Source organism: Ovis aries, chromosome 5 (assembly GCF_016772045.2).
Source record: "Ovis aries strain OAR_USU_Benz2616 breed Rambouillet chromosome 5, ARS-UI_Ramb_v3.0, whole genome shotgun sequence".
NCBI lineage: Eukaryota > Metazoa > Chordata > Mammalia > Artiodactyla > Bovidae > Ovis > Ovis aries.
Window position 1 is genome coordinate 20903169 of NC_056058.1, and position 27673 is coordinate 20930841.

A 27673-nucleotide genomic window follows, 5' to 3' on the forward strand; every position below is an offset into this window, starting at 1 on the left:
GGAAACAGTAATCCTTGCCTTCACAGAGCATTCTGTTTTGTGGCTATAAAAGCTTTTCCCAAAGCCATGACTCTAAACCAGGAAGACATAAATGACTGCTGTTTTTATATTTGCATAGAAGATCTTCAGTGAAGATTAATGCATACACGTTCAATGGCACAAACGCAGGCCGTAACAGGGCATGAATTTGGGACCCTCATTCTACACAGTCCAGAGGACGTGCCTTACATTATAGGAAAATGACACATTAAGTTTTAAGCATATGTTCAGAGACGATAAGAAGGAAGAAAACGTACGCTATCACCACACTTAAAATTCAGAAACTGGAATGCATTTTCAAGGAGAGAGGAACTTTTCTCACCTCACCCAAACTCTGAAACAAAGAAGTAGCAGTCTTGCAGCTGACTCTGTCCAATGAAGCGAGTAAATACTATCAAGGTTTATAAGCTCAAAAGAAAAATGTGTTTCATTTATTTCCGCAGCAAGAGTATTAGAGCAAAGGGTTGTACTTACAATATCATCAACATTATTTCAGCTATTATTTACTTGACAAGCTTAATTCCACCCTGAATCAAAGATCTTGGCCATTAAAAAATTACTGTGAAATCTCTTTTAACCAATTCTATGAAAACAAACATGCCTTTGTTTGACACTGAAATTCTTTATGCTCACCACTGCTACTGTAGCACATACAAACACTGAATTACTCTAATGTTTCAACTCTACTGGATTTGAAATCTGAGGTTTTAAAATCTATTATATGATTTATTCCATCATCATATTTTCTCATCTACATACAATGCCAGGCAACACCCTTTTTACTTATAATTTATCTTTGCCACTACATGTACTACTCTGAAAGTGATATTCACAATAATTCTTAATGTTTAGTTGAAGAATGACTGCTTAAAGTATAAGAATTTGTATTGCTAGAGATAAGACATAAAAGATACTTAAGTGTATCACCTAGAAAACAGATAGGATGAAATATATTTTCAAACCAAGGGGATGTTTGCAGCTCCACAGGTTTTTATTTGTTAAGTAAACATTTAAGTCTAAAAATGTTTCAAACACGCCTTGGAATATCATACCAATATACTTTCCATCTTCTTGCTTTTCTAAACAAAAGTTCTTTTTAGAATTTTTTACAAATGTGTATATTCTTAAAACACATTTATACGTAACACCTTTAGAGAAGTACTGAATTTGTCACAAAAATTTCCAGACACTAATAATAAATATACTCATAGTTACTTTCACTTCCTGAGCTCAGTGTTGCTTAAATCACATCCACACTGAAAACCTTACTTTTAATACCTTAAGATAACAAAAGAAGTGTCACTTCGCAACATCAACAACTAAACTTGGCTTTAAACACAACTCAGCAGATTCCACACATAAATTAGGGGTCATACTGGACTACAGCACCAGAGCATTTCACAAACCATAGTTTCATTAGACATAAGGTTTTAGAAAAGCTTACGTGAACTGTCAGGCTAGTTAGTGATTTGCAGAGCTTCCTTGCATTAAAAGCTCAGTCTCTTGACTTTCAGAGACTGGCGTTGAGTAAAAAAAGTATAGAAGTAAGCAGTATGCTCTGGCGAAAATATAACCTCCTCAGCCCCTTCCCCTTGTCCTCCCTTTCCACACCTAAATCAAATGCTGCAGATATAAGCTTCATACTTGTGTCAACAGTTTCACTGCTGACAATTTAAAGAATTTATGTCCCAGCATCCTACACACAAATCAATAAAACAAAACTTCTTAGGTCAACTTCCAAAGAAACAGTAAGGCCATGACTGGGAAAAATAAAAACAAGGCAACGAGGCATACCTCTAACCAAATAATTTCTTTTCCTTTTTTTGTGAAATACTTTGACTCAGTTGAGGTACACAGCATGCTTAGTTTGTGTGAAACAGAATTGGATAAAATTTAGAATTCAGACTTTGAAATAAAATAACGGCGGCAATTGTTAAAACTATCTTAATTTTTCACAATGTTAGCCTGAGGAACTGACAAGCTCTGTTAGTTATAAAAATGGAATACTACACTGCCAATGTCACAGGTCTGAAATGAGGGCTAAATTAGGATGTACGTAAGGGTAGTGCATATATTACAAAGAGTTACACTGATATAAGATGCTCTTACTTGTTATCAAAATTAAAATAGCAAACAGTACAATGACATAACAAAAAGAATGTGTAGCAGTCGTGAATTTTTAGCAAACAACCTGAAAGTCTACATTCCCCACCACACCAAAAAAAAAAAAAAAAGAATAAAACAATTTTTAAAGAACTGACACAATCTACAGAGTGGGAAAAAAATATTTGCAAACAATGCGACCCACAAGGCCTTAATTTCCAAAATATACTAACAGCTCACACAACTCAACAACAACAAAAACAGCTTAATCAAAAAATGGGCAGAAGACTCAAGAGACATTTCTCCAAAGAAGAAATACAGGCACATGAAAGAAGTGCATGAAAAGACGCCTGACACTGCTATCATTAGAGAAATGCAAACCAGAACTACAGTGAAGCACCAACTCACACCGGTCAGAATGGCCACCATCAAGAAGGCTACCAACTTTGGAGAGGGTATGGAGAAAAGGCAACCCTCCTCCACTGTAGGAAGGATGCAAATTAGTACAGCCACTATGGAAAACGGGCTTCCCTGGTGGCTCAGACAGTAAAGCGTCTGCCTGCAATGCAGGAGACCCGGGTTCCATTCCTGGGTTGGGAAGGTCCCCTGGAGAAGGAAACGGAAATCCACTCCAGCACTCTTGCCTGGAAAATCCCATGGACGGAGGAGCCTGATTGATAGGCTACAGTCCATGGGGTCGCAGAGAGTCGGACGCAACTGAGCGACTTCACTTTCACTTTCCTACGGAAAACAGTATAGAAGTTCCTCAGAAAACTAAAAATAGAATTGCCATATAATCTAGCAATCCCACTCCTGCACATATACTTGAAAAAACTATAATTCAAAAAGACACACGCACTCCCATCTCTACAGCAGCACTATTTCCAATAGCCAAGACATGAAAACAACCAAAATTTCATCGAGAGATGAATGGGTAAAGATGACGTGGTGCATACATACAATGGAATACTACAGACACAGGGAAGAACAAAATGATGCCATCTGCAGCAACACGGCACAACGAGATCATCACGTTACGTGAAGTAAGTCAAAAAGAGACAGACAAATACCGTACACTATCACTTCTACGTGGAACCAAAAACACTGCACAAACGAACGTATCTATGTCGCAAGACTCAGACACAGAGAAGAGGCTTGTGGCTGCCAGAGGGATGGGGGCTGGGGAGGACTGGACGGGACTTTAGAGTTAGTAGACGCAAACTATTACACACAGAAAGGATAAACAACAAGGCCCTACTGTACAGCACAGGGAACTATACATCCTAAATAACCACAATGGAGAATAATATAAAGAAGAATATGTAACTGCGTATAACTGAGTCCCTTAGCTGTACAGTAGAGACTGACACACTACTGTAAATCAACTATACCTCAATAAAAAACTGGAAGAAGAATGAACTGTACTTCATTCACACAAAAGAATACTACAATAAATGGCAGCTTCATCTAACACACTGGTCAATTCTCACTACCATGTTACCGAGGACAAAATAATGCACATGGAAAGACTTCATGTATATGAATTTCAAAAAACAAAACTTCAAAAAGAAAACTTCAAAAGAAGTTTGAAAGTTCAAAAAGAAAACTTCAACTGAACTATTTTGTGTAGAGATGCATAAGGAAGTGTAAAAAAGTAAAGCTAGAAAATTACAATACACGTCAGGAAAGTGGTTATCTCTACGGCCGAGGGCAGGAATTAAGAATAGGAAGAGATGCACAAGGGCTCTTGGAATGCTGATAACATTCTACCTCTCGATCTAGGTGGTAGTTACTCGAGTACTTGCTTTATAATTTTGTATTAAATGTACATTTATGGTCCATGCAATTTTCTACATATATCTTTAAATAACAATTTAAATAAATAAGTAACAGAAGAAAGTACTAACAATTTTAAGTTGTTGGAGTCACGGAAATGCAAAAAAAAAAAAATCAAATAAAAATGAACAAACAATTTTAAGTTGTTGGAGTCACGGAAATGCAAAAAAAAAAAAAAAAAAATCAAATAAAAATGAACATCCTTACTAGAGACTCTGAAGGACCTGGTAAAATTTGGGATGTTTGGGCGGGGAGAGGGGTAGTAAGATCTGAAATTCTACCAGATGCCAAAGAGGTCTCCAACAGAAATGCAGAACCTACTAACCCATGACCAAGTCTGAGTTCTCAGTAAAGCTATATCATAGCTTCACCAGCACTGAATCTGTCTCAATCTAGTTAAAATCATTCTTTGGATAGTGACTCGTGGTACAAAGTTCTTCCAGCAGCGGTGGGGGGTGGGGGGGGTGGGTAAGGGGGAACATTCTGAAAAGAGCTTTCAAACTATGCATTTATCACAGACCTACTATTCTGTGGCTAAAGTTCAAAATTAAGCCACTGTTCCCTGAACTCAGTTATAAAAGGCACTTTTGGGGGCATATGCAACTACTGAAGTAAGGTTAGTTTTTCTTCTTAGAATGACTGATTAAGGTTTATTCTTTCCCATTGTTTCATGTAAATATAATCACATAGTATTAAAAAAAAATCTGGCTTTTTTCATTCTGCACGTTTCTGAGATTTTCCATGATGCCTCCATCAGCTAATTCATATAGACTTCCACTGTATAGACACAGCACAATGTAACTGCTTCTACTTGTTATTTCCAGGTTTGGCTATTAGAAATGCTTCTGTGAATTAGTATATACAAATATTCATGTGAACAGAAATTTTCATTTCTCCTGGGTAAATATTTAGAAAGAGAACTACTGAGTCATATTTTAAGAACAGTTTGAACTTTAAACTGTTTTCCAGTTTTCCAATTTGGTTGTTCAGTTCAGTCGCTCAGTCGTGTCCGACTCTTTGTGACCCCATGAATCACAGCATGCCAGGCCTCCCTGTCCATCACCAACTCCCGGAGTTCACTCAGACTCACGTCCATCGAGTCAGCGATGCCATCCAGCCATCTCATCCTCTGTCGTCCCCTTCTCCTCCTGCCCCCAATCCCTCCCAGCATCAGAGTCTTTTCCAATGAGTCAACTCTTCGCATGAGGTGGCCAGCTTTAGCATCATTCCTTCCAAAGAAATCCCAGGGCTGATCTCCTTGAGAATGGATTGGCTATCTTGCATTTGTACCAGCAACGTATGAGTTCCAACTGTTCCACTTCCTACCAACAAGTTGTGTCGTTAACCTTGTTAATTTCAGTCATTCCCTGTGTATGAGGTACTATCTTGCTGTGACAGCAAGCCATTCATATATTTTCTTCTTTGGCTAGGCATAATCAGATCTTTTGCCCATTTTTTAAATTTATGTGCTTTTTCAGTTGTGCTATTTCCATATTCTAGATCTAGTCCTTTGTCTGATAGTATATTGTGAGTATTTTTTTCCTGGTCTTTGTCTTTCCACTTTTCAAAAAACAAGAGATCTCAGATAGTTTAAGTTTATTTTTTTAATAAAGTCAAGTTTATCTATTTCATCTTTTATGATCTGTGTTCTAAGAAATGTTTGCATATTCCCCCAAACAGCTTTTCTTCAGTTATTTTTTCACCCATAACTTTCATTTTTTACCTTCAGTCTATAATCCTCTTTTAGTTATTAGTGGTAGTACAAAGTAAAGGTTAATGATTCCTTTTTTTGACATGGATATACAATTGCTCCAGATCATTTCCTGATGCATCCCTTTGCTTATTGACTTGATTTGGTACCTTTTACTGAAAATCAAATAACTGTTAAGTTTGGGTCTATTTCTGGGCTGATTATTAATTACACTGACCTATTCCTATACCAGAACCAGACTGCCTTTCTGATACATGTTTGCGAATGCTAAGTCTCTTCAGTTGTGTCCGACTCTCTGCGACCCCATGGACTGTAGCCTGCCAGGCTCCGCCATTCATGGGATTCTTCAAGCAAGAATATTGGAGTTGGTTGCTCTGCCCTCCTCCAGGGAATCTTCCCAACCCAAGGGTTTGACTCAAGGATCGAACCCGTGTCTTACGCCTCCTGCACTGGCAGGCAGGTTCTTTACCCCTAGCGCCACCTGGGAAGCCCGCTGTAGTTCTATACTACGACTTTAGTCAGACAGTGATAAATCTTCCCAAGCATTCTTTTACAAGATTACCTTGGATTGTCTAGATGCTTCACATTTCCATACACGTTTGAGGATCAGTTTGTCAATGTCCAAAATAGAAAAAATTGCCTCTGAATCTGACTGGGAGTGCACTTTTTCCTGACATTTGGAAATTTACATTTTAACAATACTGAGTATCTAAACCATTAACATGGGGCGTCCCTGGTGGCTTAGCAGTAAAGTATCCACCAGCCAATGGAGGAGGCATGGGTTCCATCCCTAAGCTGGGAGGATCTCCTGGAGGAGGAAAGAGCAAAACTCACTCCAGCATTCTTGCCTGGAAAATTCCAGAGAGAAAGGAACCTAGCATCTGCAGTTCACAGGGTTGCAAAGGAGTCAGACACAACTTAGCAACTAAACAGCAACAGTCCATTAACATGGCACATCCAAAAGTCTAGACTGTACAGGTTTCCTATGTATTTTCCGTTGCATCACTTTTGTTTTTTGAACTTTGTTTATAGCCTTCCTCAGAAAGCTTATCTTTTTCCTTTTTTGGCTGCACTGCGTAATTTATGGATCTTAGTTCCCTGACCAGGGACTGAATCTGGATGAAAGTGCAGAGTCCTTACCACTGGACAGCCAGGGAACTCTCCGTATGAAAGCTCGACAGTCAGAAAGTCAAAAGTCGATTTTCATCACAGATTAGGGGGTTTATCTTACTTTTGACAAATTTTCATCATGAATTGGTTTATTTTACCTTTCCCAGGATAATAAAGCTATCATCCCACATAGTTTCATTTAGGTTTACTTTTACAAATTATCTCGGACATTAATATTTTATAGGTGTAGTTAGGTAGCATTTTCAGTCTACCCAGGCTTTTCCTTTCTAACATCTTCCTTTTCCCCTTAATTAAAACTCAAGTACTTAACCTAAACATATACATATGTACGGGAGGGCTTCTTATGTTGGCTCAAACCTGACAGAGTCTGCAGTGTAAACAGAGAAATACACAAGAAAACTCCTGTTCCCTTCTGAACACCCACACTTCTCACCCTCGTATAAGAACAAACACCACGCCCACCTTTTCTAGCTTTAACAATAAATCCTCCTTTTCCTTTCCTGCTACGCTCCTTCTTTCCTATTTCCAGTTTCTCTCTCTCCCTTTTCTATCTCTTCATCCATTGTCCTAAAACCCTTCATTAGCGATACAGAGTTAGAAATAAGAATTCTGTGACAGAGTAGGTTCTCAGTTATTAGTTCATGGATTGAAAGCTATCTTTTCTCCTGAGTCTAGGTAGATATTTATACCCACCTCCTAATGAACATCTCATGTGGTCGCCTTGCTAACATTATCTGTGACACTGAATTCACTGTCTTTCCCCCCACATCTGTGCCTATGTTACCTTTCTTGGTGGGTGACATCATCATACAAGGTTTACCAAGCCAATACATACTCAAATTCTATTCCACTACCAGCAGTTCAGGGAATTAAAAATCATACTGTAAAATACTTTCTTATATTTAAACAAATTTTTACTCTTATTTGGGGCTTCGTAGCTGGCGCAGCTGTAAAGAATCCACCTGTCAATGCAGGAAACATGGTTTTGACCTCTGGGCTGGGAAGATCCCCTGGAGAAGGAAATGGCAACCCACTCCAGTATTCTTGTCTGGAAAATCCCATGGACAGAGGAGCCTGGTGGGCTACAGTCCATGGGGTTGCAGAGAGTCAGACACGACTGAGCACATCCATATCACCTTACTCTTACTAAAAAATTAATACAAGCGCAAAGATCGTTAAAGTATGGGTGAGCAATAAGAAGCTGTTTAAAATGGCAAGCATGACATACAGCGACCAACGCTTCATGGGCTTCCCTGGTGGCGCAGATGGTAAAGAATCTGCTTGCGACGCGGGAGACCTGGGTCAATCCCTGGACTGGGAGGACCCCCTGGAGAAGGGAATGGCTACTCACTCCAGCATTCTTGCCTGGAGAATTCCATGGACAGAGAAGCCTAGTGGACTACAGCTATGGGGTTGCAAAAAGTAGGACACGACTGAGCAACTAGTACTTTCACTTTCACAGTCATGGCATAGGAAATGTTCTAATACAATTCTTTGGGCTTCCCAGGTGGTGCTCATGGTAAAGAACCTGCCTGCTAACGCAGGAGACATAAGAGATATGAGCTCAATTGAGGAGGAAATGGCAACTCACTCCAGTATTCTCACCTGGAGAATCCCATGGACAGAGCAGACTGAAAGGGCTACAGTCCACAGGGTCACAAAGAGTTGGACACGACTAAAGTGACTTAGCACATACCTCTCTGTTCGTAGGCATCTTTAAGTTATCAAGGGGTTTCTTCTGGTATTTATGAATAAGACAACAACTGCTAATTCTTGTTATTGACTTTTAGATAATTTAACCTGATTTTCTGTTAAAATAGATTAGAATATGTCTTTTTTAAAATCACTGCCTACCCTCAAACTACCTTTTACTTATCAACACTGATAATTAATAGTTTTTGGTTGAATCAATAATCAATGTTTGTTACTACAACTGCCACTGCTGAAACAAGTCATCTATTAGAATTAGCTATTTTTTCTTAAATAATCATTGTTTTTTCTGTGGTTAATAACTCCTGAGAATTTGTGTTTGCTTGGTTTTTCTTTGTACATATACCAGAACTGTTCAGTCACCAAGTCATGTCCAACGCTTTTGTGACCCCAGGGACTGTAGTCCACCAGGTCCCTCTCTCTCTGGGATTTTCCAGGCAAGAATAGTGGAGTGGTTGCCATTTCCTTCAGATGGTAAAGAATCTGCTTGCAATGCAGGAGATCCAGGTCTGATCCCTGAGTGGGGAAGATCCCCTGGAGAAGGAATGGCTACCCACTCCGGTATTCTTACCTGGAAAATCCCATGGACAGAGGGGCCTGGTAGACTATAGCTCAGTGGGTTCACAAAAGAGACACAACTGAGCAACTAACAGTTTCCACTTTCTCCCAGGGAAGATTCCTGACCCAAGGATTGACCCCGCATCTCCTGCACTGGCAAGTGGATTCTTTACCACTGAGGCACCAGGGACTGCAAAACACTTTAATTAGCTCTCCACAAGACCTGTAATTTCCAAATACCTGAACATGTGAGTAGATGCACGGAGTCAAACTTTCTTTCGATTTCGTCACGTGACTATCTAGCCTCTTGCTTCAGTCTTTACTAGCTGCTCTCCAGGCATACTTCCTTTGGTCCCCTTCCTAGGTTGATGGCCTCTTTCTGAGAATCACCTCTTCCTTTCTTTCATCCTCCTCAGCTTATTTTGTAGAGAATCACACATTCCAGTTCACTATCTCCCTAGCGAAGGGCAGCCTGGCATGCTGCAGTCCATGGTGTGGCAAAGAATCTGACATGACTTGGCGAGTGAACAACACATCCTAGTAGCTTCTTAAGAAAGGGTACAGGGAAGAAAAACGTTTTAAACGCTTGCATTTGACATCTAATTGACTGGTTAAACACAGAATATCAAGTTAAGGATCTTTTACTCAGGATTTTAAAGGCAATGTTTCACTATTAACTACTTTCCAGAGTAGCTGCTAATAAGTCTGGGGACATAATTTCTTTTCTTTTCTGGTGACATATTTCTCCCTTCTCTGGGAAGTTGAAGTATTTTCTCTTTACTTTGGGAATTCTCAAGTTTTTCAGCGATGTAACTTGGTTTGGTCCTTTTCACTCATTGTGCTGGGAACTGGATGAGTTCTTTCAAACTGAAGAAAAATATTAGTAAGTATACTACATGGTTGTTGAGAGAATTACACGAAGTACTTATGCTTAGCATAGTAGTTAGCACTTTGTCGCTCAGTCGTGTCCGACTCTTTGCAACCCCATGGACTGTAGCCTACCAGGCTCCTCCCTCCATGGGATTCTCCAGGTAAGAGTACTAGAGTGGGTTGCCATTTCCTTCTCCAGGGGATCTTCCTGACCCAGGGATCGAACCCAGGTCTCCCGCATTGCAGGCAGACGCTTTAACCTCTGAGCCACCAGGGAAGCCCATGCTTAGCATAGGTAGGTGTAAATGATATTGATGATTATCAATATTTATCCACATTTACCAATTTTTAGATCACCATTTTTTCTTGCCTCCCAATTTTTCCTTTCAACTTCCTTCTTCTGCTTTAAGACTTTTTTTCAGTAGTGTGTGCATGCTAAGGCTCTTAAGATGTGTCCACTTCTTGAGACTCTACTGTAGCCCAGCAGGCTCCTCTGTCCATCAGGTTCTCCAGACAAGAATGCTGGAACAGGTTACCAGGCCCTTCTCCAGAGGATCTCCCACCCAAGGACTGAGCCCACACCTCTGTCTCCTGCATTGGCAGGTCAGTTCTTTACCACTAACGCCATCTGGGAAGGACATCTTTTTAAATATTTAGCTACAAGTGGTAAGCTTCTCAGTTGTCTCTCTAACATTGTGGATTTTCTTTTTCATTTTAATTTTGAAATAATTTATACAACTACTAAAACAGAACAGAAATATGCCATGTACCCTTCACTCAATTGACACTGTTAACTCAAGGTCTGTCTTTTGTCCTTAGTCTGGTGTGACAGTTTAGCTAAGTACAGAATTCTTGGCTGACGGTGTTTTTCCTTCAGTCCTTTACACGTTATTCTGACCACTACTGTTGTTGATGAGAAGTCAACTGTCAATCTAATTTACCATCCTTTAAACATAAATTTACTTTTTCGCTACAAAGGCGCTTAAGATTGTCTGCACTTGACTCCAATTTCACTGACTCTCTAGCTTCAGATTCATTTCTATATATGTATGATTCTTTTACCTGTTTCTACTGCTATTTAACTTTTGCTATTAATATTTTCCCCCAGCTAGTGACTTTCATTTCAATAATCACAATTTTAATTTCCTTCAGTGTCTTTCATTCAGACAGTTTAGACTTACAGTGCTTTTCAGATTATTCTGTTAAAGCCTAGTGTTGCCTGGTTGAGGAACAACCCATGAAACACCGTACGCACTTTCTAGTGCTTAGAAACCCATAAAGTGAAGTATAAAATTCAAGTTTACATTTTTAAATTTAATTTCTCAGCTTGAGATTCTCACATCACATGTACAGTCACATTCATATTACACACTGTTATCTACATGCAAGCTCAGAAACAGTAATAATGTAGTGACTTAGAATTTAGGCTCAGATACTAGAGAGCCTACATAGGAATCCTGCATTCCTCCATGCTTTGGATGAATGATCCTGGGCAGGTTACGTAACCTCTGTGTATCTCAGTTCACAATTTTATAAAATGGAGTTTTTAACTATCTGCCTTAAAGGTGTGTGTGAGAATTAAATGAATAACTTTAAACTGCTTAGAATAATGCCTCGTATACAGCAAATTTAAAAAAACAGCATAGGTTTTCATTGTTAGCATGATCAGATGATCAGATGATGCTAGTCAATTCTAAAGGAAATCAACCCTGAATATTCACTGGAAGGACGTTGCTGAAGCTGAAGCTCCAATACTATGGCCACCTGATGTCAAGAGTTGACTCACTGGAAAAGACCTGATATTGGGAAAGACTTAAGGCAAAAGGAGAAGGGGGAAGGAGAGAATGAAATGGTTAGATAGCATCCCTGACTCAACGGCTATCAATCTGAGCAAACTCCAGGAGATAGTGAAGAACAGAGGAGCCTGGAATGCTACGGTCCATGGGGGTCGCAAAGAATCCCATGGCTTAGCAACTGAACAAAAAACAAATGATCATCATTGTCATCACAACTGCATCATTCTTTCTTCCCCTTCCCCCAGTGAGAGTGAAAGTCGCTCAGTTGTGCCCGACTCTTTGCGACCCCATGGACTATACAGTCCATGGGATTTTCCAAGCCAGAATACTGGAGTGGGTAGCCGTTCCCTTCTCCAGGGGATCTTCCCAACCCAGGGATCAAACCCAGGTCTCCTGCATTGCAGGCAGATTCTTTACCAGCTGAGCCACAAGGGAAGCCCAAGAACACTGGAGTGGGTAGCCATTCCCTTCTCCAGCAGATCTTCCGGACCCAGGAATCAAACCAGTGTCTCCTGCACTGCAGGCAGATTCTTTACCAGCTGAGCTACCAGGGAGGCCCAGAGAACTGAGCAGAGATGAGTTTCCTTGATGCTTATCTAGGCAAGCAGACAAAGATTTTCTAGTTCATCTATCTTTCTGAGACAAAGCAGCATGCATACAGAACTACATGAGTATGTTTATTACAATTTTATATTTAAGAGGGCAAGTATTAAGATAAGTAAAGCAAAAGCAGTACTAAGGTAGTAGAGCACACAGTAAGATTAATAGAGGGTTTTCAGTTGATAGGTGAATAAGGAATTCTACCTTACTCTACCTGTCACTTACTAATTACAAAAAAAATACACTCATAATAAATAATATTTAGTAAGGTTTTTCACTTAGTGTAGAAGGCTATGTATATCAGAAGATTAAACTTGTTGAGGGGAATGCATACAATACCTACTTACTACCTGAACTGGCTGCCTTGTCTGTTTTGCAAGAGGAGGAGGGCAGTTAATTAAAGGCTTGAAGAATGAGGAGTATGTAATCCAAGCTTCCTGGTCCAGCATGGAGTACCACCCCATCCATCCCTTGGGAATGTGAAAGCTGATTAGGCACAAAGTACAATCATTTATCTGGGTGTGGAACAAGGTAAGGTTCAGACCAGGCTTTGATACGGTGTTTCAGATTCATCCCCAGAGAGCATCAAAGCTCACTGTGCTTTCCATTTGACTGCTACTTGCCTTGAGACTACTGCCTCGGGACTTTTTGTTAACCTGCTATTTTTCCTGGAGGAGGTGGGATGATATATTTTCAGCAACCAGTGATATTTTCTGGCTGAGAAAAAAGTTTACATGATTTGTTATAATAACAGAACTATGTCAAGCTAAAGAGTACACTTAGTTGTTCAAATTTCTTCGCTCCAACACTGCCACAAAAATTAACTTCAAACTGTATTATCAAAGTGCCTATAATACCCTACAAGAGATGACTAAGGTTATTAGGTTATCAAGCTTCTTCTCAAGCCAAACGTCTAGCACAAACAAAAAAGCCACATAGAATACATTTTACTTATACAGTTCACACAGATGAACAACGACAATACCCAAGACAAACATATGTCCTTTGCTAAAGACTAGTCAGACTACCAATTTACATACAGCTTTGGCACTCTCAAACTTACCATAAATTATCATTTTTTCCCACAGTTGCTTAGGTCTCCACAAGCTTATCCTTAAGACTAAACAGGTTTTCCTATTCTTAGTGTGGAAGAAAGGAAATCAATGCAGAAAAAATAAGCCCTTAGTAGAGTCACATGGGACTGAAGTGACAAGTGGGGAAAATTCCAGAAGATTTCAACAAATACACTGCTATTAACTTCACTACAAATAAAACCTATCAAAATAAGTCAAACTCTGCTTACAAATACAAACCATTAGAATCCTCAAACAAAATCAATAATGGTAACTGGACTACTGCTTCAAGTAGTAAGATAAAATTTACAGTTTAAAAGAGCCAAATGACTTTAAAAAAGGAACAAGAAAGTATCCACACATACATACAGAACTGAATCTACAGGTTAAAAAAAAAAAATCTAGAAAATACCACACCAAAACCCCTTGGGAATTTTCCAGAGAAAATGTGAATCAATGCTTTCAATTACGAATAGGCACCTGGTATTCTGACCTGTGTTCTAAGGTGCACACAGAAGAAATAGGCTGCCCTTACTCAGAATGAGTTTGTGTTTCTCCAAAAGAAGAATCACTAAGCTCTTCAGGGGAAAACTTGCTGTTATTTTAGCTTTTAAAAGTTTTCTTATCAAAACCATAAGTCAAGTTATATAATTATTTTTTAAAAACAGGGTAAAATAACATTCCCAAAAGTTAAAATAAGGTATTTTCATATTTTAAATGATCTTCAGAATACCTTGAAAAAAATTATTAAACCAATCTGCTATTCTCCTTGGTAAGCCCAAACAGAATTTCAAGAATAAGGTGTACTTTTAACTAAAAAAAAAGGAATTTACATAAACCAACACTGAGCATCCAGACTATATAAAAGAGACTTGAAAGGCCTATGAAAGCATTCACAGACTTGACTACGGACAAGTTAGTGCTGTGACGTTAAACAAGAAGTTGAAAATATATCTATGTGGGGTTCCAGCTGGTGGTTTAAAAGTCTTGTTGGTTGCTTAAACAAAACAATGTAAGGTAAAAATACTTCTCTATCACCTTTTTATCTTCCAGGTCCAGAATGAAATTTAATATATTTCTATAAAAAGTGTTAACAGTTTACATGTAAACATAAATACAGGAATGATGTTTTAAAACAGGTCATCTTAAAGAATGCTAATCTCAAATGTAATAGTGAAGGTAGTTCAACTTGGGGGCAACACAAAGAACACCTTGCCACAAAGAAAATTTATAATACTTGTGTGTATTATCTATTGAAAAAAGGGTCTTCCATTGCTCTATTAAACTGTAAGTGCAGTGTAACCATAAGGAAATTAAGAAGCACATGTACATTTAGCTTCTTTTTTTGGTATTTCTTTCTTCAAATTAAAGCAGGTAATCAATACCTTTGTGGTAACACCTGTTAACTGAATAACAGAAATAAACTTTAGCATGCATTCTGAATGCAGGATTTCACCATACACGGATACATGTATTACTGATATAATACAGTTGACCCTTAAACAAGGCAAAGAGTTAGGGGGTTGAGATCCTTCCCATAGTAGAAAATCCGAGTATAACTTTAGACTCAGCGCTTCATTCACAATTCCACATCCACAGATTCAATCAACCATGGATCATGTAGGACATATTTACTGGGGAAAAAATCCCCATATAAGTGGACCCAAGCAGTTCAAATCCATGTTCAAGGGTCAACTGACCACATGCCTGTATCTGACAGATACTATTGAGCAACTGCTATGTACTAGGCCCTCTGAACACGGTAATGATCAAAAGGGAGTAGTCAGAACAGAACTAAAAGTTTTAAAAATTTTATTACTCACTAACCAGGCTGAACATAAATACGCAGTAAGCACCGAACTGCAGGGTCGCCTTCTGTTTCTAATTCACTTTTAGGTTTTATTCGGTTAAGTCCCAGGACTCTGACAAGGAGAGCTAGGCATTCAAGTAGTTCACAGTTGGGGCATATTCACTGAAGTACGGACATAGAATTCTTGGTATTCCCATCTGTTTCAGCCCCTGATGGAGTCAGATAAGATAAAAATCATATGGATAACTGTAGGGTTGCTCAAGGTTCAAAGAGAAGACAAAGCTCTATTTAAGGGGAAAAGTAAATCTCCAGAATGCCTGCATATGTGGCAATGAAAGAGAACTGAACGCAACTGAGCATACAAGGAATTCACCAAAAAGTTACTGTTTTTGTGCCATATAATATTGCACACTGGGTTTTCAGTCATTCTTTTTTGTAGAGAAAAACACAGTGAGAAAAAAATTGCTATTTTTTTCTACAAATATGTAAGTCTCCACAACTTCATTTTCCAACAGGAAAATTTCTCCTGCCTCACACAATCCTGAGGCTCTTTAACGAATACCCATCATCACACTGGACTGGCCATTCTGATCCAAAGTTTGGATTGCCTTTGAAATAACAGCCATCAGCATTCACAACTATTACACCATACTTCTAGTAGGGATATGTAAAAAGAAAACCACCGAGTTGGGACCACATATTCCTTACAGACTTGAGGGACTAAAGGCCTTCAACCTGGCTGCCATTTCAACCATCAAAGGTCATGTGCTACCGACGAGAAGCCGGGGAGGAATCAGACCACAAGACAGCCACGCGCTGTGTTTCACACAAGGCACCGAATGAGCATTACAGGAGCTATGGCAGTCCCTTAGTACAAGTGTGATTACTTGCCGAAGTATAACACAGTAACTAAATAATAAATGTTTTAAATGTTCAAACCTTTTGAATCACCTTATAAAATAACTCTCAACAGTAATGGCGGGAGTTTTCTAATTCCGCTTAAAACAATATCTTCATTTTTATATTCAAAGGAAAGCACGTAGTAATAGAAACTTTCATAACGATGGTATGATGATGAAAATGAGTTCAGAAACAGAAAATACCACCCAACAACATGGACGAGACAAGCACCAAGCATATCCTGAACAGCACAGGGAAATATAGCTTTGTTTTGTAGTGACTTTAAATTGAGTTCAAGTTATAAAAACACTACTTTTTCTTGGATTCACTATTTTCTACACCTGACACTGATGTGATATTGTTCATCGAGATCCCCGGTAGCCTAGTGGTTATGATTCTGGGCTCTCACTGCCATGCCCAGGTTTAATCCCTAATGGGAAACTGAATCCCACAAGGAGAGTGGCACAGCCAAAAAAAAAGTTAACCAACTATACTTCAATCTTTTTTAAAAAATGAAAAAAATTTGGACTATTTCTGGTCCATAAACTTAAATCATAGCAGGTCATACATGAGAAATTCAATATTCTTGGATTTTTCCAGTCTGTTTTTGTTTTATATAAGAAAAATCACTGATAGAAAATTATAAAGAAAGGTTCAACTAAATTGTAAACCCCTAATAAAGAAAAAAAAAAAAGAGCACTAGTCAGATATTACACTGTGTATTTCAATAAACACTATCTAATTTCCATAACCTTAAGAGGTTAAGTATCATCCTTACTTTGGAAATAAAGAAACCACAGCTCAGATATGTTAAGTAACTTAATGGCAGACCACTTTCTCTTACTTTTTTAAGGTATAGTTCAATGCTGTATTAAATAACATTTATGACATACAGATTCTTGTAAACTCCATCAAGACAGACTCCAAACTATTATCTCTTAAAGCACTTAACATGGTAATGTGCCCCAATATTTGCAAAAAAAAACAATGAATTAAAACTAGGTTCTACCACTTATTAGTTGAGTGGCATTAGTCTATAACCTCTCTGCGTTAAAAGTTTTCTCTCATAAGGATTATACCAACACTCAAGATTACTGTGAGACAGGGTTGGTTTCTTTGCTGACAGAGGTCCACAGTGTCAAAGCTATGGTTTTTGCAGTAGTTATGTATGGATGTGAGAGTTGGACCATAAAGAAGGGTGAGCACCAAATCACTGATGCTTCTGAACTGTGGTGCTGGAGAAGGCTCTTGAGAGTCCCTTGGGCAGCAAGGAGATCAAACCAGTCAATCCTAAAGGAAATCAATCCTGAATATTCACTGGAAGGACTGATGCTGAAGCTGGAACTTCAATACTTTGACCACCTGATACGAAGAACTGACTCATTAGAAAAGACCCTGATGCTGGGAAAGACTGAAGGCAGGAGGAGAAGGGGACGACAGAGAATGGGATGGTTGCATGACATCATCAACTCAATGGACATGAGTCTGAGCAAGCTCCAGGAGATGGTGAAGGACAGGGAAGCCTGGTGTGCTGCAGCCACAGGGCACAAAGAGTTAGGACACAACTGAGCAACTGAACACCACCACCAAAGGGTTAGTTTCTCTACCTCCACGCTAGTTTTTGGGGCCAGATAATTCTTTTTTTTGGTGGGGGTGGGTACTGTCTTGTACACTGAAAGGCACTTAGCAGCATCTCTAGCCCATATCTGACTTCCCTGGTGGCTCAGACAGTAAAGCGTCTGTCTACAATGCGGAAGACCCGGGTTCGATCCCTGGGGGAAGATCCCCCGGAGAAGGAAATGGCAACCCACTCCAGGACTATTGCCTGGAAAATCCCATGGACAGAGGAACCTGGTAGGCTACAGTCCATAGGGTCGCAAAGAGTCGGACACGACTGAGCGACTTCACTTTCTTTCACTTTCACTAGCCCTTATCTGGCAAAAAGCCGGTAGCATCCCTCTCTACCAGTTGTGACAACCACACTGTCTCCAGTCAAAATGATGGAGAATGGAGTATTCAAGAACCACTGCTGTAGGTAAAAGAATTATAAAAATGAACTGGAAAAGTATGTGATTTTCTCTACTCTAGAGAATCCCCTTGAGATGGGAGAAGGGCAAAATTTCCTGAGCCAAGCCGCTGATAAATACTTCTGAAAACAACAATCAGCAACACAAAATTCGAGTAACTTTATGTGGTCTAGTAAAGATGGCTGCATGTCTCCAAATGAGAGAGAAAGAAATTCCCTACCTTAAATTCAAACAACCTAGGTGACTTCTTTCACCAAAAGAATGAAGCTGAAGGCATGATCTCGAACTGATGAGGTCACAAAAAGCCTGGTACCTTGTGCTCAGAAGTCCAACAACACTAAGACTGCCATGCTCGGAAGGCCACAAGTGTAGGCACAGAGGTTAGGAGTCCCAGCTGAGCCCGGACTGCCAGCCTCCTTAGCCAGAGCAACAGGTGGATGAGCCTCCAGTCCAGACCACGTGCTAGCTAAAACTATCCAATGACCTTCATTGATGCCTCATATAAGAGAAGACTTGCCAAGACCTGCTCAAATTCCTGATCCTCTAAATTTAATAAAATAGCTGTCATTTTAAACCACTAAGGTTTCAGATAAATTGTTTTCACATAATTTGTTCTATTTTTCATGCATATACTTGTCTTCTTTTTTCCCCCCAAGAGACATTTGCCTCCCCAACTTTACTTATTGATTTATGGCTGCGCTGGGCTTCACCATGGTGCGCGGGCTTTTCCCAGTTGTGTGAGTGTTCTCCAGCTGCAGTGTACAAGCTTCTCACTGTGGTGCCTTCTCTTGCTGCAGAGCTCAGCCTCTGGGGGCATTGGCTTCAGCAGTTGTGGCGTGCGGGCTTGCCTGCCCCACAGCACGTGGGATCTTCCTGGACCAGGCATTGAACCCGTGTCCCCTGCAATGGCAGGCAGACTCGCCATCACTGGAGTACCAGTGAAGTTCTACCTTTCCATTAAAGAGTTTCACATGTTTTAAAGAAAATCTTTAAAATTTATCGTTATTAACTCAGATGAGGTCACCCAATTTCTATCAAGATGACAATCAATCATGTGCTACTGGCCTCATCCCCCAAAATAAAGCCCTGACAAGCAGTCAGTCTGGATTCCAGGACCAGCATAACAAAAAGCACAAAAATTCATGGGGAGAAATTTCCACTGATTGTGTTGAGGCCTCTAGTCAGGAGCAAAGGGCGGCAGGAGTCAAAAGGCAAGATTTCTCGTTTTTGTTTTTTTTTAGTTTTTAAAAAACTAAAAAGCTTTTTTCAGTCTGCCTGTATCCTTCCCTTGATTGCCCCTTACCAGAAATTAGCCGAACAGCTCATATCTTTGTCAGCAGGGTGAAATCAGGACAGCACAAAAGGCCTAAGAGGGGAAAGTTCATGAAAACTGGTACAAACAGACTACCCTGAAGCCATTTACTCTTCTCAGTCCTTCTCCTCTCAGAAAACACTAGAGAACTGGCGGTGAATTAGGATACAAGGAAACCACCTCTTAAAATTTCTAAGAGTTTAAAAAACAAACCCCGATCAGAAGCAGCCTAACGCAGTAGCAGCCAACAGAAAAACAACAGCAATTCAATGCCAGGTGGCTATTTGACCCGAGATCAAGCCCTTCCTCTCTTAAACTCACTCAGACCAATACAAATGAAGGTCTGGCTGTTGGCCATTCCCTAATCCATATTATTAGACTAAGTGGATAATATTCCTTCCCAAAGAATTATTAGCTTACTAGCTAAAGTAAGTATTTGGAGCAAGCCATAAAACAGTTATAAAAGGCATATAATAACACCAAACAACCCAACCACTAATGCAGAATTAGTGGATTAGATGCTCCAGGAATGAAGAGACCGAGGGGGGATATGAGCAGTATGAACTCAGAAGAATCTAGGGAAAAGAATCAAGTGGAGGGACCTCCCTAATGGTCCAGTGGCTAAGACTCCGAATGTCCGACACAGGGGGCCCGGCTTTGATCCCTCGTTGAGAAGGTAGATCCCAAGAGCCACAGCAAAGACAGAAGATCCTGAGTGCCATAACTAGGAACTGGAGTACCCAAATTAAATAATATTTTTTTAAAAGATAATCTTAGAAAAAAGAAGAATCAAGGGGAAGTACTGAGTATGAAAAGAAGACATCAAGATAATAGGAGTTTCAGAAGGAAGGGAAAAAACAAAACGTTTCAAAAAAACAACAAACATATTAGGAAACAATGAGAATAAATTTCCCAGAATTAAAGACAGAAGTGAAGATTTAAGTGTGTCAAGAGCCAAACATGTAAGAAAAAGCTCATTCCCAGAAATATTGAGCTTGAAAGTTCAAATGTTTAGTTGCTCAGTTATGCCTGACGCTGAGACCCCATGGACCGTAGCCCACCAGGCTCCTCTGTCCATGGGATTTCCCAGACAAGAACACTGGAATGGGTTGTCATGCCCTTCTCCAGGGGTTCCTCCCAACCCAAGGATCGAACCCAGATCTCATGCACTGCAGGAGGATTTTTAACCATCTGAGCCATCAGTAATATTAAGAATACTGTGTGAGTTGACAGTACTTTTAAAAATTTACATGTAATACAGAAATATCACTTTTGGAAATCCAGAAGTAATCCCAAGTAACTCAGGAAAAAAAAACAACAACCCTATATGCCAAAAATATGTTTTATTGCAATACTTACTACGGCTACGGTAAGAGGGAAACTCCCAGATACAACCTAAATACCTAACAACCAGGCAATAATTCATGGTTTAAGGATGTATTTATAGCCATCGTCATAGTGTTGAAAAGAGGGTATGTCTAACAAATTTTACTATTTGAGTGGGATCTAAAAAATCCAAACAACATGAGAAGTTTACATTAAAACTACTATGAGTATTTAATTTTCTAATTATTAAAACTTAAAAGTTTGCTTTTAAAAATCTGATAAGCTTGGTAGCTTGTGTTTTGATAATGTCTAGACTTCATCAAGAAACAGCCAATAACAATCGTATTTCAGATAGAATTTACAGAAACATTAGCTTCTGAAAGTATTTATGGTATCTTTATACTAAAGGAGAATATAATATAGCTACTCTTTATTGCACACGAGTAGCTTATGGCAGCTTTTGGACTTTATAACTAATAAAATACTGTATGGAAAATTTCAACATCTACTCTGCCAAAGAAAGTACTTGGTCTTATTTCTACTAAGTGCTTTATAGTTTTATCATTTTCATTAGCTCGGCTCCACACGAGACTACTGCCTGCCTTCAATTTCTGGAAGGCTGCCCCAATTCTTCTCTCCCAGGCCTTGTTGCCAGGGTTGCAGCTGCACAACCAATTCTTATTAAAATGTAAGTCTTTGAAATGCAGGTCTATGGAAAGGGACATAAAGGATTTCATTATCTTTTCTCAAAACTCACAGCGAGGATTACATCCCCAACCTTTCCAAGCCATTCCACTACTTAGCAGCCTTCTCCATCAACTCACACATCAAATATAACAAATGCAGCAGCTGTTTTAAATAACTCAAATAACTCATAAAGGAGAACTCCATAATAAAGAACTTAATGTCTAGCAAAAAATACTTTTAAATGACTTCAAATACATACGATGTATAATAATTATTTCAAAGTGACTTCCAGTGAGTATGATGTAATTATATAGCTGGATACTCACACAATGTGAGTAATAACACTTCTAAACACTACTACTAAATAATTCTAAAGAACAAACATTTGCAAGACAATACACACTTATGTGATGATAATTTCAGAAACTTCAAGTTAAGAAAAAAACTGCAAGTAATTTACTCAAATTGTAAAATACCTTATTAGCTCTTCTTAATTTTGTTGTAGAACTACTCATGCCTCTAAAATTTTTTTGTAAAAGAAGAAAAAACCTGAAGAACAATTTACACGATTTTTCCTTTTCTTACTAGAATAGAATCTCATGTACTTTCGTGCTCTGGATAAAAAATCCCCTGCTTAAACACTGCTTAACTGTACTTTTAAAAGACAATTTGTGACTAAATTCATCTTATGAGAAAAGTTAACACAAGATTGTCAAGATCATGAAGGTAAAACTATTTTCAATAGAAACTATTAAGAGTGGTTAGTCAGTCTGTTGCAAAGTAAAATTGAGGTTTCTTTTAAAATCAAAACGTAACATTTTTAATGCTGATACACCATTGGGATTCTTGTAACATGCAGAACCTTCAAATTTTAACTATATTAGAGAAAAGAAGTAAAGTTAGCAAAATTCATTGGGGTTAATATAGCTAGTCTGTTCCCTGCGTATTTCATTCCTGGTTAAATAGAAGAAAAAAATAGGGGAGGCAGAGAGAGGGAGGCAGAGACCTTTGAGGATCTCATTATACAACACAGACCTGAAGTTACAGCAACAAATCACACTGGAGAAAAAAAAAAAAGGAGTTCTAAAAAGTAACCACTCGTTGCATTTTTGATGACCGAACTGAAAATAAATAAATGTACCAGAAGAAGTACATTATATAACGACTTTAAACTTGTTAAAAATGCTGCCTGAGATCAATTCCTGTCCATTTTCATGGCTACTATCAAAAAAAAAAAAAAAAAAACAGACAATAACAGTGTTGATGAGGATGTGAAAAATCTGGAAGGAACCCTTGTACACTGTTAGTAAAATGGCAAAGCAGTGCAGCTCCTACGGTAAACAATAAGGTGGTTCCTCAAAAATGTAGAAATAATTCTGTTGTATGGAGCAGCACTCCCACGTCCGGCCACGTATTCAGAAGAACCGAGGGCAGGGTCTGGAAGAGTACTGTGCACCCATGCTGTCACCAGCACGATCCACCCAAGACAAGAGGCTGCCTCAAGGCAAATGTCTTTGAGCCAATGAACAGATAAACGAAATCCGATATACACAAAGTATTATCGTGATATATACAAACATACAGAGGAGTCTTAAAAAGGAGGAAATCCTATCACATGGATGGATGAAGCTTGAGGATATTATGCTAGGTGAAATAAACCAGTCATAAAAAGACAGATGCCATCTGATTCCACTTACACGAGGTGTAAAATACTCAAAGTTGTTTTGTTTTCTTTTCTTTTCGGCCACACTGCATGCATGGCTTGTAGGATCTTAGCGCTCTGACCAGGGACTGAACCCAGGCCCAAGCTAAAATGGTCAAATTCACAGAAAACAGGGCAGAATGGTAGTTACCATGGGCTGGCAACAGGAGGAAAAAGGGAGTTGTTTAATGGGTATAGAGTTTCAGCTTTGCAAGATGAAACAGTTATGGAGATCTGTTTCTCAACAATGTGACAATACTTGGCACTACTCAACTATACACTTAAAACTAAGATGGTAAATTCTATGTTACATGTCTTTTACCACAATAAAAAGCATTTTTAAAGTAATTGGAGGTCTCACTCTTACAGACTTTCATGAGTTAGTAAACATGAAAAATGGAATGAACTTTTTTTTAAACTAAGTACTGCATATTAATCTGGGTTTTTGCTTGTTTTGGTCAGGTATGTAGGTAATATACCATCATGGTGTAAAACTCGAAACAAAAGTAAATCATGAAAACTAAATTTTCTTCTCATCTCTATCCCTAGCCACAAAAATTATCTTCCCAAGACACAGCTGCCAATATTAGCTTCTGGTATAAAAAGCCTTTCACAGAAATTCTAATGATACACAAGAATATAAATATGTATTTTTCCCTTTAAAACATATTTTCAAGGGCCCAAATACATTATTTGTCACCCTGCTTTTTGATTCAACGCTTTATCTTGGAAATCACGCAGTTTCAGAACCTTTAAAAAATACTGCCTCTCACTTCTGAAAGGCTGTATTTTGTCTTACAGGTGTAACCCACTGTCAACAGGTGAGAAGTTGTGTTGTTTCTAATTTTTTTTACGACTACAATCATGCTGCAAGAAATTATCTTGTAAATTCACAAATGTGGGATATGAGACAGTGGGATTTATCTCTAGGATAAATTCAAGGAGTGAAACTGATGAATCAAAGGGTCTGTTTATATATTTTAATTTGGGGGAGGCATTTTAAGTTTTGACAGATATTTTCCAAATCTTCTAAGAAAATGTACATACATACACTCCCACTAACATGGCATCAGAGGGACTTGCCTGGTGGTCCAGTGGTTAAAAATCTGCCTTCCAGTGCAAGGACTTGGGTTCAATCCCTGGAACTAACAGGCCCACATGCCACAGACTCGATGCAGCCAAAAATTAACAAATACATTAAAAAACAAAAAAAAGCAACACATTAGAACATCTGTATTACCAATCCTAAAAGGCTCCCCTGACTCCAGCATTTTAAAGGGAAAAAAACTTCTTCCCTGGAGAACGAAAAAAACACACCAGTGTATCAGGTAAATATACTGAGTTCCATAAAATTAAAATCTACAATTCTGAGTAAGACTACAAGGGTTGATCTGCAGCCTAAGAAAAGCACTCATCCTAACAATCGCCAGCTAAGTCTTGGCTAGGCCTCTGCTAGTCTCACATTTTTTTCCCCAGAAATCTACTCTTATTCTATAGTTTTTGACCCAAACAGTTTTATTTACATCAGCATCATAGTTATGATTTTTAATCAAACTGATTTAACTGGCCTAAGACAGTAACTGTTTACATTTGGGTGGATAAATCTCTAACTCTGGGAAAGTATAGAAATCAATCAGTATTAATAGTCACGTGCTATTAAATGTATCCATAGTAACATTTTTATTATCGTACTTTATGCTCTATCTACTAAGATATTTGAAAGACAACAAAATTTGATATGCTAAATTTCCAAGTTTAATTTATTAAAACTTTTCAGAATTATAAATTTTAAAAAGATTTGTTTGCTCTACTGATAAATCTGCCTTGTTAACTGCTTGAAGTACCTGAGGGAATCAGAGAAAAGTTAAGTCTGAAGGGTCTAAAGATGTTAAATAATTAGGTATGAAAGCGCTGCAATATTTAGTCTTTCTTATTGGGCATTAAAACTCAATGACAATATACAGCACTGAACTTTTCATTGAGTTTTACAGATCAACTTTTTATTTTTTAAGGCAACCGTCTTTAAAGAGAACTACCGAAATAGAAAACCATGGGAATATGACCTTGGACAGAAAATGCCTATCTCTACCTGAAGATTAACACATTTCATTTAGTATCATTCCCTACAAGCATTTTTTAGCAAACATGTGCACTAAAAGCATTCACGAATATTAACAAATAGTAGTAATAAATGAAAATAGGTATCCTGCATGACTACTCTTCAAAGAAGAAATGGATGTCTTCCATCCATAAAGCACAGAAGAGTGTATTTTCTCATTCTGCCAGAAAATACTCCTTAATCAAAACCAAAGGAGGGCTGCTTTTTTGATTTCCTCATGGAAATCACGGCCTTTACAGTAACGACATAGAGCAATAGCTACAATAAAACCCAGGTGCTGTCAGTTCAGTTGCTCAGTAGTGTCTGACTCTCTGCGAAACCATGAACCGCAGCACGCCAGGCCTCCCTGTCCATCACCAACTCCCGGAGTCCACCCAAACCCATGTTCACTGTGTCGGTGATGCCATCCAACCATCTCATGCTCTGTCGTTCCTATCTCCTCCTGCCCTCAATCTTCCCCAGCACTGGCGTCTTTCCAAATGAGCCAGCTCTCCGCATCAGGTGGCCAAAGTATTGGAGTTTCAGCTTCTACTAAGTCCCTCCAATGAATACCCAGGACTGATCTCCTTCAGGATGGACTGGTTGGATCTCCTTGCAGTCCAAGGGTCTCAAGAGTCTTCTCAACACCACAAATTAAAAGCATCAATTCTTTGGCGCTCACCTTTCTTTATAGTTCAATTCTCACATCCATATATGACTTACTGGAAAAACCACAGCCTTGACTAGATGGACCTTTGTTCACAAAGTAATGTCTCTGCTTTTTAATGTGCTATCTAGGTTGGTCATAACTTTCCTTCCAAGGAGTAAACGTCTTTTAATATCACAGCTGCAATCACCATCTGCAGTGATTTTGGAGCCCAGGAAAATACAGTCAGCCACTGTTTCCCCATCTATTTCCCATGAAGTGATGGGACCAGATGCCATGATCTTCGTTTTCTGAATGTTGAGCTTTAAGCCGACTTTTTCACTCTTCTCTTTCACTTTCATCGAGAGGCTTTTTTAGTTCCCCTTCACTTTCTGCCATAAGGGTGGTGTCATCTGCATATCTGAAATTACTGATATTTCTCCTGGCAATCTTGATTCCAGCTTGTGATTCCTCCAGTCCAGCATTTCTCATGATGTACTCTGCATATAAGTTATATAAGCAGAGTGACAATATACAGCCTTGATGGACTCCTTTTCCTATTTGGAACCAGTCTGTTGTTCCATGTCCAGTTCTCACTGTTGCTTCCTGACCTGCATACAGGTTTCTCAAGAGGCAGATCAGGTGGTCTGGTATTCCCATCTCTTTCAGAATTTTCCACAGTTTATTGTGATCCACACAGTCAAGGGCTTTGGCATAGTCAATAAAGCAGAAATAGATGTTTTTCTGGAACTCTCTTGCTTTTTCCATGATCCAGCGGATGTTGGCGATTTGATCTCTGGTTCCTCTGCCTTTTCTAAAACCAGCTTGAACATCAGGAAGTTCACGGTTCACGTATTGCTGAAGCCTGGCTTGGAGAATTTGAGCATTACTTTACTAGCATATGAGATGAGTGCAATTGTGCGGTAGTTGAAGCATTCTTTGGCATTGCCTTTCTTTGGGATTGGAATGAAAACTGACCTTTTCCAGTCCTGTGGCCACTGCTGAGTTTTCCAAATTTGCTGGCATATTGAGTGCAGGACTTTCACAGCATCATCTTTCAGGATTTAAAATAGCTCAACTGGAATTCCACACCTCCAATAGCTTTGTTCGTAGTGATGCTTTCTAAGGCCCACCTGCCTTCACATTCCAGGATGTCTGGCTCTAGGTGAGTGTGAGTGATCACCCCTTCGTGATTATCTGGGTTGTGAATATCTTTTTGTACAGTTCTTCTGTGTATTCTTGCCACCTCTTCTTAATATCTTCTGCTTCTGTTAGGTCCATACCACTTCTGTCCTTTATTGAGCCCATCTTTGCATGAAATGTTCCCTTGGTATCTCTGATTTTCTTGAAGAGATCTCTAGTCTTTCCCATTCTGTTGTTTTCCTCTATTCCTTTGCACTGATCGCTAAGGAAGGCTTTCTTATCTCTCCTAGCTATTCGCTGGAACTCTGCATTCAAATGGGTGTATCTTTCCTTTTCTCCCTTGCTTTTAGCGTCTCTTCTTTTCACAGCTATTTGTAAGGCCTCCCCAGACAGCCATTTTGCGTCTTTTATATTTCTTTCCCATGGGGATGGTCTTGCTCCCTGTCTCCTGTACAGTGTCACAAACCTCCGTCCATAGTTCATCAGGCACTCTTGTCTATCAGATCTAGCCTCTTAAATCTATTTCTCACTTCCACTGTATAATCACAAGGGATTTGATTTAGGTCATACCTGAATGGTCTAGTGGTTTACCCTA

The 27673-nt window shown here is 39.0% G+C and overlaps 1 protein-coding gene across 10 annotated transcripts in view; it reads right to left on the reverse strand.

Annotated features, from left to right (window-relative positions):
• CDC42SE2 (CDC42 small effector 2) overlaps nucleotides 1–27673 on the reverse strand; it is a 117877-nt gene that overhangs the window by 53212 nt on the left and 36992 nt on the right. The gene's annotated exons all lie outside the window — the stretch shown is intronic.